This window comes from Nannospalax galili, unplaced genomic scaffold (assembly GCF_000622305.1).
Source record: "Nannospalax galili isolate Female #2095 unplaced genomic scaffold, S.galili_v1.0 scaffold207, whole genome shotgun sequence".
Taxonomy (NCBI): Eukaryota; Metazoa; Chordata; class Mammalia; order Rodentia; family Spalacidae; genus Nannospalax; species Nannospalax galili.
In genome coordinates, this window is record NW_008358517.1 from 4,447,411 (window position 1) to 4,459,098 (window position 11,688).

General features: G+C 44.4%; 1 protein-coding gene across 1 annotated transcript in view; it reads left to right on the top strand.

Annotated features, from left to right (window-relative positions):
• The window catches only part of Myo10 (myosin X), a 237,900-nt gene that overhangs the window by 155,749 nt on the left and 70,463 nt on the right, over nt 1-11,688 (top strand). The gene's annotated exons all lie outside the window — the stretch shown is intronic.

The window sequence follows — 11,688 nt, forward strand, 5'->3', positions numbered from 1 at the left end:
TAAACAAAAACAGAGTTTTAGATACATGTAGTTGCTGAATTCAAAGCTAAATAGATAACTTGCCTTACTACAAAAGTGTGGGTGCTTTTGTTGTTGTTATTGTTCTGTTTGTTTTGAGACAAGATCAAGATAGTCTCTCACAGACATGGACACATGGTCTCCCTGTAACCACAGCTGGCCTGGAACCCATTATGTAGACCAGGCTGGCCTCTATCTCACAGAGCTCCACCTGCCTCTGCCTCTCTCAAGTGCTGGAACTAAAGGCGTGTGCCACCACCCTAGGCAGGAATTTTTTTTTTAATTTTATTTATTATTTTTATTTTATGTGTATGTGTGTATGGCCTGCATGTAGGTAAGTGCACCCGTGTTATGCAGTGCCTGTAGAGGTCAGAAAAGGCTGTCGGATCCCCTGGGACTGGAGCTATGGACAGTTGTTAGCTGCCATGTAGGTGCTGGGATTCGAACCGTGGTCTTCTGTAAGAACAACCAGTGTTCTTAACCACTGAGCCATCTCTCCAGCCCCACAGGAATTTTTTTTAATGCTTTTTTTTTCTTTTGCTGTACTAGGGATTGCACTGAGGGCCTCCTACATAGTAGAATGTGCTTTGTATTTCTAGCATGTTCTCGCTTGAGTGGCCTAATCTCTGTCAGTGTCTTTCCTCTTTGCTGCTAATATTATGTCTCATCCTTTGAGTGTGTCAGCTTTTTCTCAGTTTGAAGTCTTGGGTGCTGGGGTTTATCTTAGGTTTCTGGTGTACCACAGTTTAATTTGAAACTTTTCCTTGTGTTGTGAAACATCAATCAGGTGGGCAGCTCTGCCAGCGTTGACGTCTCAAATGTAGTAGATGTGCCCCGGCACTCCCGTTCTAAAGCCAGAAATTTTAGTTTGAAAAATTCAGTCCTTATTTTTGTTCTTAGATGACATAGAGTGTTTCCTTCAGAGTGTAAAAGCTTTTGAAATTAAGTCTGCTTGAAGCATGTCAATAGCCAGAATTGAAAAAAGTACTTTTTGATGTTTCCTTCTTCATGCTGAGATTTGATCCATAGTAGCTTTGGTTTTTGCACTCTACAGAGGGAGCCAACTCAACTGCAGGTTTCCATTTACCTTGGCTCTGTGTAGCTCCTGATTCACTGCAGACACTAATTAGTAACATGCCAAAGGCTGGGTTGTTTAAAAAAAAAACTATCTTGGTGCCATTTTAAAGGCACCTAGAATATGAATGCCCTGACACAAGAGCCAACTTGTCTGCGATCAAAAAAAAAAAAAAATCATGGATGTGGTTAATGAGTGTGAAGATGCCAATTAGAATATGGAGATATAATGCCTCGGTTAGCACACATTCAGTTCCTTCAGAAATATTGTACTGTAACTGCCAATCCTGCCCTATGAAATGTATGCTAACAGCCCTCGTTTGAATTTCTTATAAATTCTTTTAGTCCAAAGATAAATTTTAAAAGATTTCAAAGGGAGCTCTTGCCTTCCCTCTTTGCAGAGTGGGGAGTGTGAACTTCTGGCGTGAGACAGTTTGATCTCACACACTGCTCCAGTTTATCATGGGAGCTTGGAGGCTGTATTGAAATAGATGTGGATGTGTTTTACATATCATTCAGGGTGGAGATGGTGAGTGGTTTTGACAGATTCTAGAGTTAGTTTTTTTATAGGTTCTGTGACCAGAAAGAGGTAACCACAACAGCTGTAAAATCTGTGGCATTAGGAAAATTGAGGGGAGCTGCTTTTCTGCCTAAGGAACATACTGACCTAGTACATAGGACCATGCAGCCTGTGTCTTGTGAGACACACAGCCCTCCTGGCAAGTGTTGGAACCCCAGGGTAGGCATTCAAGTGAAGAATCTGGGACTCCTTTGTGGCTTCTATCATTTGGATTATTTTTTTGTGCTCTGTTGTAAAGAGCTGGTGGGAAGAGGAGGCTCTCACAAAATGCTGAGATACACCTGTTGACTCAACAACAGGGCCTTGTTTCTTATAAAGAGCTTTTTACTAATCTTGAGTATTGTATCAGAATGTGACTTTAACCTCACGGGAGAATCCTCCTGTAGCCAAAGCAGCTAAGAAAACATGGCTCCCAACAAGAGAGAGTCAGCAGCCTGCCCTGGGCTTAGCTTGCCCTGGAGGATGTGGTACTTCACTGAGCTTAGAACTTTCAGAGTTCACGGAGGGCAGGTGTCTCCCCTGGGTGGTGTTTGGTTGGCGATGTGGCCTTTCTTCTGTTGGGATTTATAAGACAGTCGTAGTAGATAGCCAAAGGTGCCCTGATGACCACAGGAGACTTCTGCATGACAGCAAACCTGCTTGGCCTCATCCAGATATCTCCCCAAGGGCATCTGCAGCCTGTGATCTCTCCCTGACTAGTATTTTATCAAACGAGATCTCATCAGAGTGGTCTCTCATTAACATCCCTCAGAAAACCCTGAGGAGATCCAGGACAAAATTAAAGAAGAAGACAGACTGATGATGAGTGCCAGGGAACCCTTCCTGGTGTGAGAACTTGTCTACTGTTCCAGGCAGCGAAGGGTGAGGACAGGGCCACTGCCTGCAGCATCAACCAAGCCTGCCTCTTGCACTGGCCGCCCCATCCCATGGTTCTGTCTGGAGATTTGGTATGATAAGGACTCAGGTTTGAGGAGGGAAGCATTCTGGATTCCAGAACATTGTACAAGTTGAGCTTTTTTTTTCTTTAGTTTTTTGTTATTTTGTCTTTTTGAGACAGGGTGTCCCTGTAGCACCTGCTGGCCTGGAACTATATAGACCAGGCTGGCCTTGAACTCACAAAGATCCAAAGGCCTCTGTCTCCCGAGTTCTGGGACTAAAAGCATGCGCCACCACGCTCAGCTTTGTCTGTTCAAGTTTTAATAGTATTTTCAAAGATTCCATTGCCTCCTCCAAAGAGACAAGGACTTAGGCCTCCTCATTTCCCAGGGCTAATTTCTGGTAGCAAAGGTGTAGTAGGGGAGAAGAGTGAGTGAGAGATGTCCCACTAAGGACAGACTGGAAGAGAGACCAAGACCTGTGTCAGGTGGGCTGGGTCAGGGGTGCTGGAGTATGGACTGTCAAGTGAGAGGAGAGACCAGAGCTGGAGAGGTAGTCAGCCAGACCACAGTGGGCTTCATTGGTCAATGTCTTGAAGCAGCACTCCCCTGCCCTGAGGCATGAGGGCACATGCAGTCTCATGGAGATGATGTCTTTAAGGACTTAGGAGGATGCTGCTGCTTTCCATAGAAGTGAATCCCAGGGCTTGGATACTTCTTCATGATGTTACTTAAAACAAATTTGTTTGTTTATTTATTTGAGTGTGTGTGTGCTCACACATGTTTGCAGGTGTGCATGCCTATGTGCATGCAGAGTCAACGTAAAACGTCAGATTCCAGGGGTCTGGAGTTACAGGCATCTTCTGAGATCCAAACTCTGGTCCTCATGCTTGCCCAGTAGGTGCTCTTAACCCCCAAGCCATCCCTCCAGCCCCTGCGAGGCTAACATCTAAAATGTCATGCAGGGTCCATCATTTTGACAGTGCCCTGAACTGAGAGAACACTGCAGAGCGACAGCACTGTGCAGGCCCGGAAGCAGGTCTAGCTGGCTGACGGAACTGGAAGCTCCATACTGGCCCCTGAGACTTGTGTTTGCCTGGCCTCGGTGCCACTTGCCATGACTTTCTAAGCTTTTTGTTGTGTTCTCATCTCAGGGGATTTTCTTGTTATTGTTGCTTTTATTTCCTTCTGTACCTTTTTCTGTCTCCTTTGTTTGCTTGGTTTTTTTGTTTGTTTGATTTTTCAGATAAAGTCTCACTATGTACCCCTGGTTAGCCTGGAGTCTCACTATGTACCCCTGGTTAGCCTGGAGTTCCCTGTGTTAGACCAGGCTGTCCTCAAGCTCACAGAGATCTGCCTGCCTCTGCCTCCCAAGTGCTCCCAGATTAAAGGTGTATGCTTTTGTGTCTGGCTGTGTCTCCTTTTATGTGTCTTATTTCTTCGTGTATGTGTGCAGGTGCATGTACCTGAGCACACATCCAAGGAGGCCAGAGGAGGATGCTGGGTGTCCTCTGTCACTCTGTCAACAAGCCCCAGTGATTCAGCTATCTCTCCCCCCTGCCCCCACCTCGGGACTAGGGTTACAGCACACCCAGTTTTTTTACATGGCTGTGGGAGATCCTAACTCAAGGACTCGTGCTGGCAAGCAAGCTTTCTCACACACTGGCCCATCTAACCAGGCCCTTAAGTGCCTTATCTCTCATCAGTTCTTTTTCTTTCCATCAGTGCTTTATGTAGGCTCTGGTCACTATCCTAATCCTATACTATGAATAAAATATTCTGTCCTTCTGGAAGACCTGCCAAGTCCCACTCTGCAGGCCTATCTCATCCTCTGTGGGTACCTGCACCCATGTGCACAGACTCAGACATGCACATATGTACATAAATAAAACCCAAAATAAACATATTTTTAAAGATGATTACAGGAATATAATAGCAAAAATGAAGTAAGTAACTTGAACAAGACCTACGTCATCGAGGGTTGAAGACAGCATGCAGGTCTTAGCTTTGGTGCAACGAACTCCCATAAACCCTGGGTTTTATTTATGTATATATGTGCATGTCTGTGTCTGTGCACATGGGTGCAGGTACCCACAGAGGTCAGAAGAGTGCATCACATTCCCCAGAGCTAGAGTTACAGGCAGTTGTGAGCCACCCAGTGTGGGTGCTGGGAACTGATTTCTAGTCTTCTGGAAGAGCAGCAAGCGCTCTTTACCATCCTCTGTGATTATCTTTGATTCTGCAGTTGGAAGTCACCTTAGGGATCTGCAGTGAGTCGGGGTTGAAATGGCATCAGTAACATGGACTAGTCTTGCATATTGCTTTACCCCATTGGTGTCCCTCAAACAACCCCTTCTCAGATTAACCCTTAACATTCCAGTCACAACACCAGGGCAGGGCTCTTTCGCAAACCTTTATCTGCTGATTGCTGCTTCCTACTTGTGCTGGATAGCTTTAGTGTCAACTTGACACACCTGGGTTGAGGGAGCCTCAATTGGGGGATTGCCTCTATTGGACTGGCCTATGGCCATGTCTGAGGGGCATCTTCTTGATGAGTGATGTGGGAGGGCCCAGCTCACTGTGGGTGGTGCCAGCCCTGGACAGGTGGGCCTGTGTTGCATAAGAAAGCAGGCTGAGCAGGGACCAGGGGAGCAAACCAGTAAGCAGCATTCCTCCATGGCCTGCACTCCAGCTCCTGCCTCCAGGTTCTTGCCCTGAGCTCCTACCTTGGGCTCCTGGATGAACTGTGACCCAGGATATGTAAGCTAAATAAACCCTTTCCTCCCAAGTTGGTAGTGGTCAGAGTGTTTTGTCACAGCAATGAAGAACAAACTAGGACACTACTCAAATACTGAGATCTCAGGATGGGGCAGACATTCCTGAACTTTATCTGCCATTGTTGGGCAAAGAGGCATGGGTGGCAGATCTGTCCCATAACAAAGGGTTAAATGGAAAGATTAAACTTTAAACATTTTGATTGAACTTTATGCAATTATAGATCACTTTTTCAGTCCGAACGTTATGTAGTGTCGTATTGTCTGCCACAAAAGAGTAATAGACAGCTATTCCACTAGGGCAGGATGCTTATTGACCACCTACCTCTTAGTTATGCTCAACAGAATGTATGAGACAGAGGTCATTCCTCCACCACAGATACACGGCTTACTACCCCAGGGTTTTAGAGGAAATAACTTTGTTTTGTGAATGATCTATAGTGATGTTTTGTTTTGATTTTTGCTCTGCTCAGTATTAAACCCAAGACTTTGTGCTTGCTATACCTCCAACTCTATAGTATAATGTTTTGAGTACACTTAAAGGACAGAAGGAATTAGGGTCATTAGTTTCTTCATTTGTGAAGGTAGTAGAAAAGGCTCTGTTGGAATTCACATAAGACCAGGCATCGTCATGCTCTGTGGGGGATGTCTGGACTTGGAAGACAGCAAGTCCAGGCCACATTCGATCAGACTCATCCAGATTACGTTTACATTAATAAATTATGAAACATAATCTAGATGTTTATTTCCTCAGGCCTAATTTATGTGTGTGCATGTGTAGGTGCATGGTATGTATGTATGTATGTATGTGTGTATGTGTGTGGTGTATGTTCATATGTGTTTGTGGGTACACACACCTGTGCATGCACTTATAAAGGCCAGAGGAGGCATTGGGTGTCCTACTCTGTCAGTATACCTTACTCCTTTTGAGGCAGGATCTCTTACTGAACTACCCTGTAGGCTGGCTTCCAGAAGCCCCAAGGCATCTTTCTAGTCTATCTCTGCCCCCTACAGCACTGGGGTTAAAATCGTGTATATGGTCAAGCCTAGCTTTTTACCTGGGTGCTGGGATCTGCACTCAAGACTTCATGCTTGCACAACAAGCACTCTACCCACTGGGCCATCTTTCAAGCCGTTTTAAATGTCACTCAAGAGGCTGGAGGGATGACTCAGCGGTTAAGAACACTCGCTGCATTTCCAAACCTGGGTTCAGTTCCCAGCACCCATGCTAGGTGGCTCACAACTACCTGTAACCTCAGTTCCAGAGGATCTGACTTCCTCTCCTGAACACAGTGGGTACCTGCATCCAGACATGCACATACCCCCACACACACACACATATAAACATAATTAAAAATTAAAAATAAATTTAGAAAGATAAATGTCACAGAAGGGGCTGGTTACCAAGCCTGACAACCCGAGTTTGATCCCTAGAACCCTATTTTTCCATGACCTTGTTTCTCACTGGGTGACTGGTCATCCATCATCTTTGTTCCTAGGGCTCTGAGGCTCTGCTGCACGGCTTTGGAGATGCAGGGCCCTGGGTCTGGCACATTCAGATGTGCCTTAGCCCTGTTGCCTGAGAAGGGAGATTGCAAAGCTGCTCAGGTGCAGAAGCCCTTAAGAGCAGTGAGAGAAAATAGAAATAAATGAAAGGTTTTGGGCTGGGCTTTACCAGGCCTTCCTTTCTAAGCCCTGTGTATCTTGGACATGGCTTCCTTTCCTCTGAACTATGTGTCTAGACAGCTTCTTCGTAGATGAACCGTTACGTGTGCTATTTGAGGGTGTGTAGGCATAAAGCAGCCTTGTATACTATGGGAGGTCATTTCTGCCTCCCTTCCATTTATTCATCATTCTTATGACTTTTATTCTTACAAGTTTAATTGATCCAGTTGGGCCGGCACAGTCACCTGGCCCAGGAACCATGCCACAGTAAGGAGGATTCACCTTAAGCCATGCTAAAGAGATAGGCGGAATAATTAGCCCTTCAATGATGGAATGTACTTGTCTGTCCCAGAATTCCCACTCCCTTAATGCAGCAGCTTACAGAGCCCCAGCCATACAGCTTCTGTCTGTCCGCTTTTCTGAGCTACTCAGAAAAGTGCAGTTTTTCCTTTTCTTCATTCTATCCTCTTTTAAAATGTTTTTATTTTTATTTTATGTGTCTGAGTGTCTTGCCTGCATATGTGTAAGTGCACCTGTGTCATGCAATGCCCAGGGAGTTCAGAAGAGGGTGTCAAGAGTCCCCTGGAACTGGAGTTACAGTGTTAGCCTCCATGTGGGTGCTGGGAATTGAACCTGGGTCCTCTGCAAGAGCAGGCAGTGCTCTTAACTAACCCATCTCTCCAGCCCCTTCTGTCCTTTTCTAAGCATGCTTTCCCCCAACAGTTTGGGCTTCACTTTTCCCTAAAGCTCCTGTCCCCACCCTGTGGCTGCTTGTCCACCGTGTGGCCAACCTCCATGCCTTAACTCAAATGGCACAGCCTTTTCTCTTTCTCCGCTTCATCTTTCTCCTCCAGGCAGCTGCCAAGAGTTATAGCTGGCTTGCCCTGAGCCCTGAGGGTTTTTTTGCTTTTGTTTCTGTTTGTAATAAAATTGTCCCAAAGCTTCTGTTTGAGTCCATTCTTATATTCTTCTATTAACAAGACTGAGGATGCCAAGAAAGGATCCCAGTCTCTCCTGTATCAATCATGCATCAAAATGCCAAATGGTTGCAGTCAGCTCATAATGGAGTGAACATGTTTTTCAAAGAAATATTTTATAAGAACAGAGTAGTTTGTGATGACCTGGCCAAAGGGCTGGATTTCTGTTGAACGCAATAAAACATGCATGGTGCTGCTTTATATAAAAGAAAGAACATGAAGAATGAAGACGGAGGTACCAGCTAGGGCACGGGCCTTCTTGGAATCACCAGACTGTCAGCTCCTTTGAGTGTAGGAAGAGTTAGTCTTAAGGTCTTTTGCAGTGGTTCCATTCTTCTGTGTACTTACTAGAAAATGCCTATCCACATTCACTAACTAGCCTTCAATAATTCTTCCTGTTTTCCTGACGGCCTCCAATGTCACTGGTTGCCTTTGCCATCTCCCTCAACTAGAGCACACATTTCTGGAATTTTCTTTTGACTTTTGAGAATATCTTATATAAAAGATATGTAAAAAGGCAGCTTTACCTTTGAGGAAATTTTAATAAAAGGAAGCATTAAAGCAACTATTCTTCTCCCCAAACAAAACAATCCCAGTAAACCCCTCAGTGGTCACTTCAGTCCTGTTTACCAAGTTGTCATGGCAACTATTCAGCAGGCCTCTATAAGGACCTGGATAAATAGCTATAAATGAAGCTCAGCTCAAGTGAAGAGCGTTCTCAGGCTGGGTTTTCCAAGATCACAGCTAAATTGCTTGATTTTGTCCTGCGACCCCTCCCCCCTCCCCCTCTGCCCTTTCCCCCCTCCTGTGTTTGCATATTTGAGAACATGAGAAAGATGGTTAGCTTATTCCTGTAACCAAAAGTATCTTCCGCAGTCTCTATCACACCAGCCAGCCTCATGAGGCTAGACTTCTTTGAGTAGAATCAGGAGTGCATTAAGGAAGCACAGCCCAAGACAGCACGTAAAAGGCAGGGAACACAGGGGAACACAGCTAGCTGCTGGGATTAGCTCCCTGTACTGCTAGAGATGCAGCTGTTCCGCAGTGGACGAAGACTGAAGGGAGGAAAGGAAAACCCAAGGTAGGGTTTTTTGATGTTTTTTTTCTTTCTTTTTTTCTTTCTCATGTTTCATCATGTGCTTTGTGATGGTTGTGTAGCCTAGAACCATGCAGAGATCAGATACAAGGGGTGGATTTTGCAGTTAGTCTGAGCTCAAGAACTGTTGGGTCTCTAAACAAATGCAGAAGTGCTGGTTTTGATTGCACTAATCCTTTGTAAAAATGAAGAGTATTAATCTATCATCTAAGGTGTTGATTATGTGATATACTTTTGATAAGGAACCCAGCATTTCAAGAAAAAAAAACCATTTTGAATGAGTTGAAGGGAACCTGGTGCTGATGCCTCTTGTTTGAATTTTAGTAGTTCTCACTAAAAGCTTATTACACTACGGTCTGTCAGCTTTTCTCTACCTTGTGCCTTAAAGAAACTTTCAATGAAATCTACACAAGAAAAACTCTTAAATGGCGTAATAAACCAGGCTCCACAAGTGTGAGAAGTGAGATTGAATGGTTGGTTGTTGGATATTTGTGGTCTTCTGTACACACACACACACACACACACACACACACACACACACACAGCCTGAAGAGATATGAAGAGGCACAGGCACATTTTGATGGATTCTCTAGAGACAGAAGTCTCCTAAGAAAGAACTCAGAGTGCCTGAAATTCTAATCTTCGCCTGCACTTAGAGGGGTGGAGTGGGGTTAGGTTGATGTCCATTCAGTTGCTAAGTGGGTCCTGGGAGGGATTAAATGTTTTCAGTATGAAGGTGGTCTTTCATATTCAATAGAGTAACATTTAAAAGAAATGAATAATAATAGGTCTGCCTGATACTTGCCTAAATCTACTTTTTGTTGAAATAAACATCTAGAAACAAGTGAAAACCTGAAGGTGAGCCTATAACTAAGCTTAATCACAGGAAAGTTAAAACCCTCCTCACTGAATGGCCCCATGTAAGTCATTTGTACCACTTATTTCTGCACCTGGTTCCTTACTTGCTGTTTGTTCCCTTTCTCTGATGAGCCTCATGGCAGGTTAAAGGCTGTGCCTGGGAAGATGATATACTTAAAGACGCTGTCCTGATTGCTTCTCACTCAGAGGTGCCAACTGTATACTGGGATCCCTGCTCTCCCTACCTTGAGTTACCTGGGATCTTCTTGCTGCAGCCCTCCAGCCCTGCATCTTTACTTTGGCTCATCCTAATGACCATCCCCAATAGCATCCAGAGACGGGAGACCTGCTGGCTCCTCTGAGCCTGCCCCTCCACTGGGCTGTCACAGACAGACTTTTTTGTTGTTCTTGTCTCTTAGCATATGAAGCCCCACATTAGCATGCTCATGGGCCATCCCCACAGTGTGTGACTTCTCTCAGTGACTTTGTTCTGCAACTCCCTCTGCTCACTCTGCTATACAAAGAGCATTCCAATCTCCCTCCTTCCTTGACTCTGGAGCAGATGAGCTGGATTTGCACCTAGACACCTGAGGGTAAGACCTTTGAGTGCACAGCAGCACTTGGGCCTAGCGTCTAAGCTCCCCTGGGTTTTCTCCGTCCTGTAGGGGCTCCCCTCAGCTTCCCCTGCCTGCATTGGGTGGTTCCACTGTGATCTCTCAGTCCACCCTAGCAGCTGGGGTTTCTTGTTCTCAGGCCAGCTCTTTCCCTGATTACTAACAACCTGTAACCTAGGACAATTGCTACCAGGGTTTACCACCACCCACCCTCAATATGAAGGAAATATTTATTGACTAGAAAGTATTTGAAGAGCATATGTGAAATATTTTTTAAATTACTCAGTTTCAACAGCCAAAGACCATTTTGTTTACATTTATATATGTGCGTGTATGTGTGTGCATGCACGTGTATGTGTACATATATATATATATATATATACACATATACATATAATGTGTGTATATATATATTACAGAAACTCTCCTTCTTTCCTCTTCCCCTCCTTTTTTTCACAATTTCTGACCCCGAACCTAGGGCCTTGCATCTGCTGCACACCTGGGCATCATCCCCAGCCCTTTTCATTTTTGAGACAAGGCCCTGCTAAATTCCCAAGATGACCTTAAACTTACTTTGTAGGCCAGACAGACCACAAAAGAATTTGCAGAGAATTTGCAGGGCTCCTGCCTCAGCCTCCCTGGTAGTTGGAATTCTAGTCATGCCACCACACCCAGATATGTTCTTTTTCCCCAAATTGGGATCATCTCGATTTCATGATTATTTCTTCAACCTAATATATCATGAAATATGCCTGTGCATTTTTCATAACTCTAGTATTCTGTCAGTGACTGTAATATTTTTTGGCTGTACTTTTTATGTGTGTTGAGCAGAGGTGGGGGGTGCTGGTGATAGTACTTAGGACCGTCCCTGCATGTGCTAGGCAGTTGCTTTATAAAATGATCTACACCTCTAACCTTTAATGGCTGTGAAATCAGATTTCTGTACTGGATCATTTTATTTGTTGAAAACAGTGTGGTTTTATTATCTCCATGCACAGATCATGTTTCCTTAAATCTTTAAAAGTTTACTTGCTAAATCAGTATGCACATTATGACTAGATATAGTAAGTGTATATGTGTGCTGATTTCTCATTAAAGCCAACAACAAATGGAAAATCGCTTACAGTATATATCAAAAGATATATATATATATATAT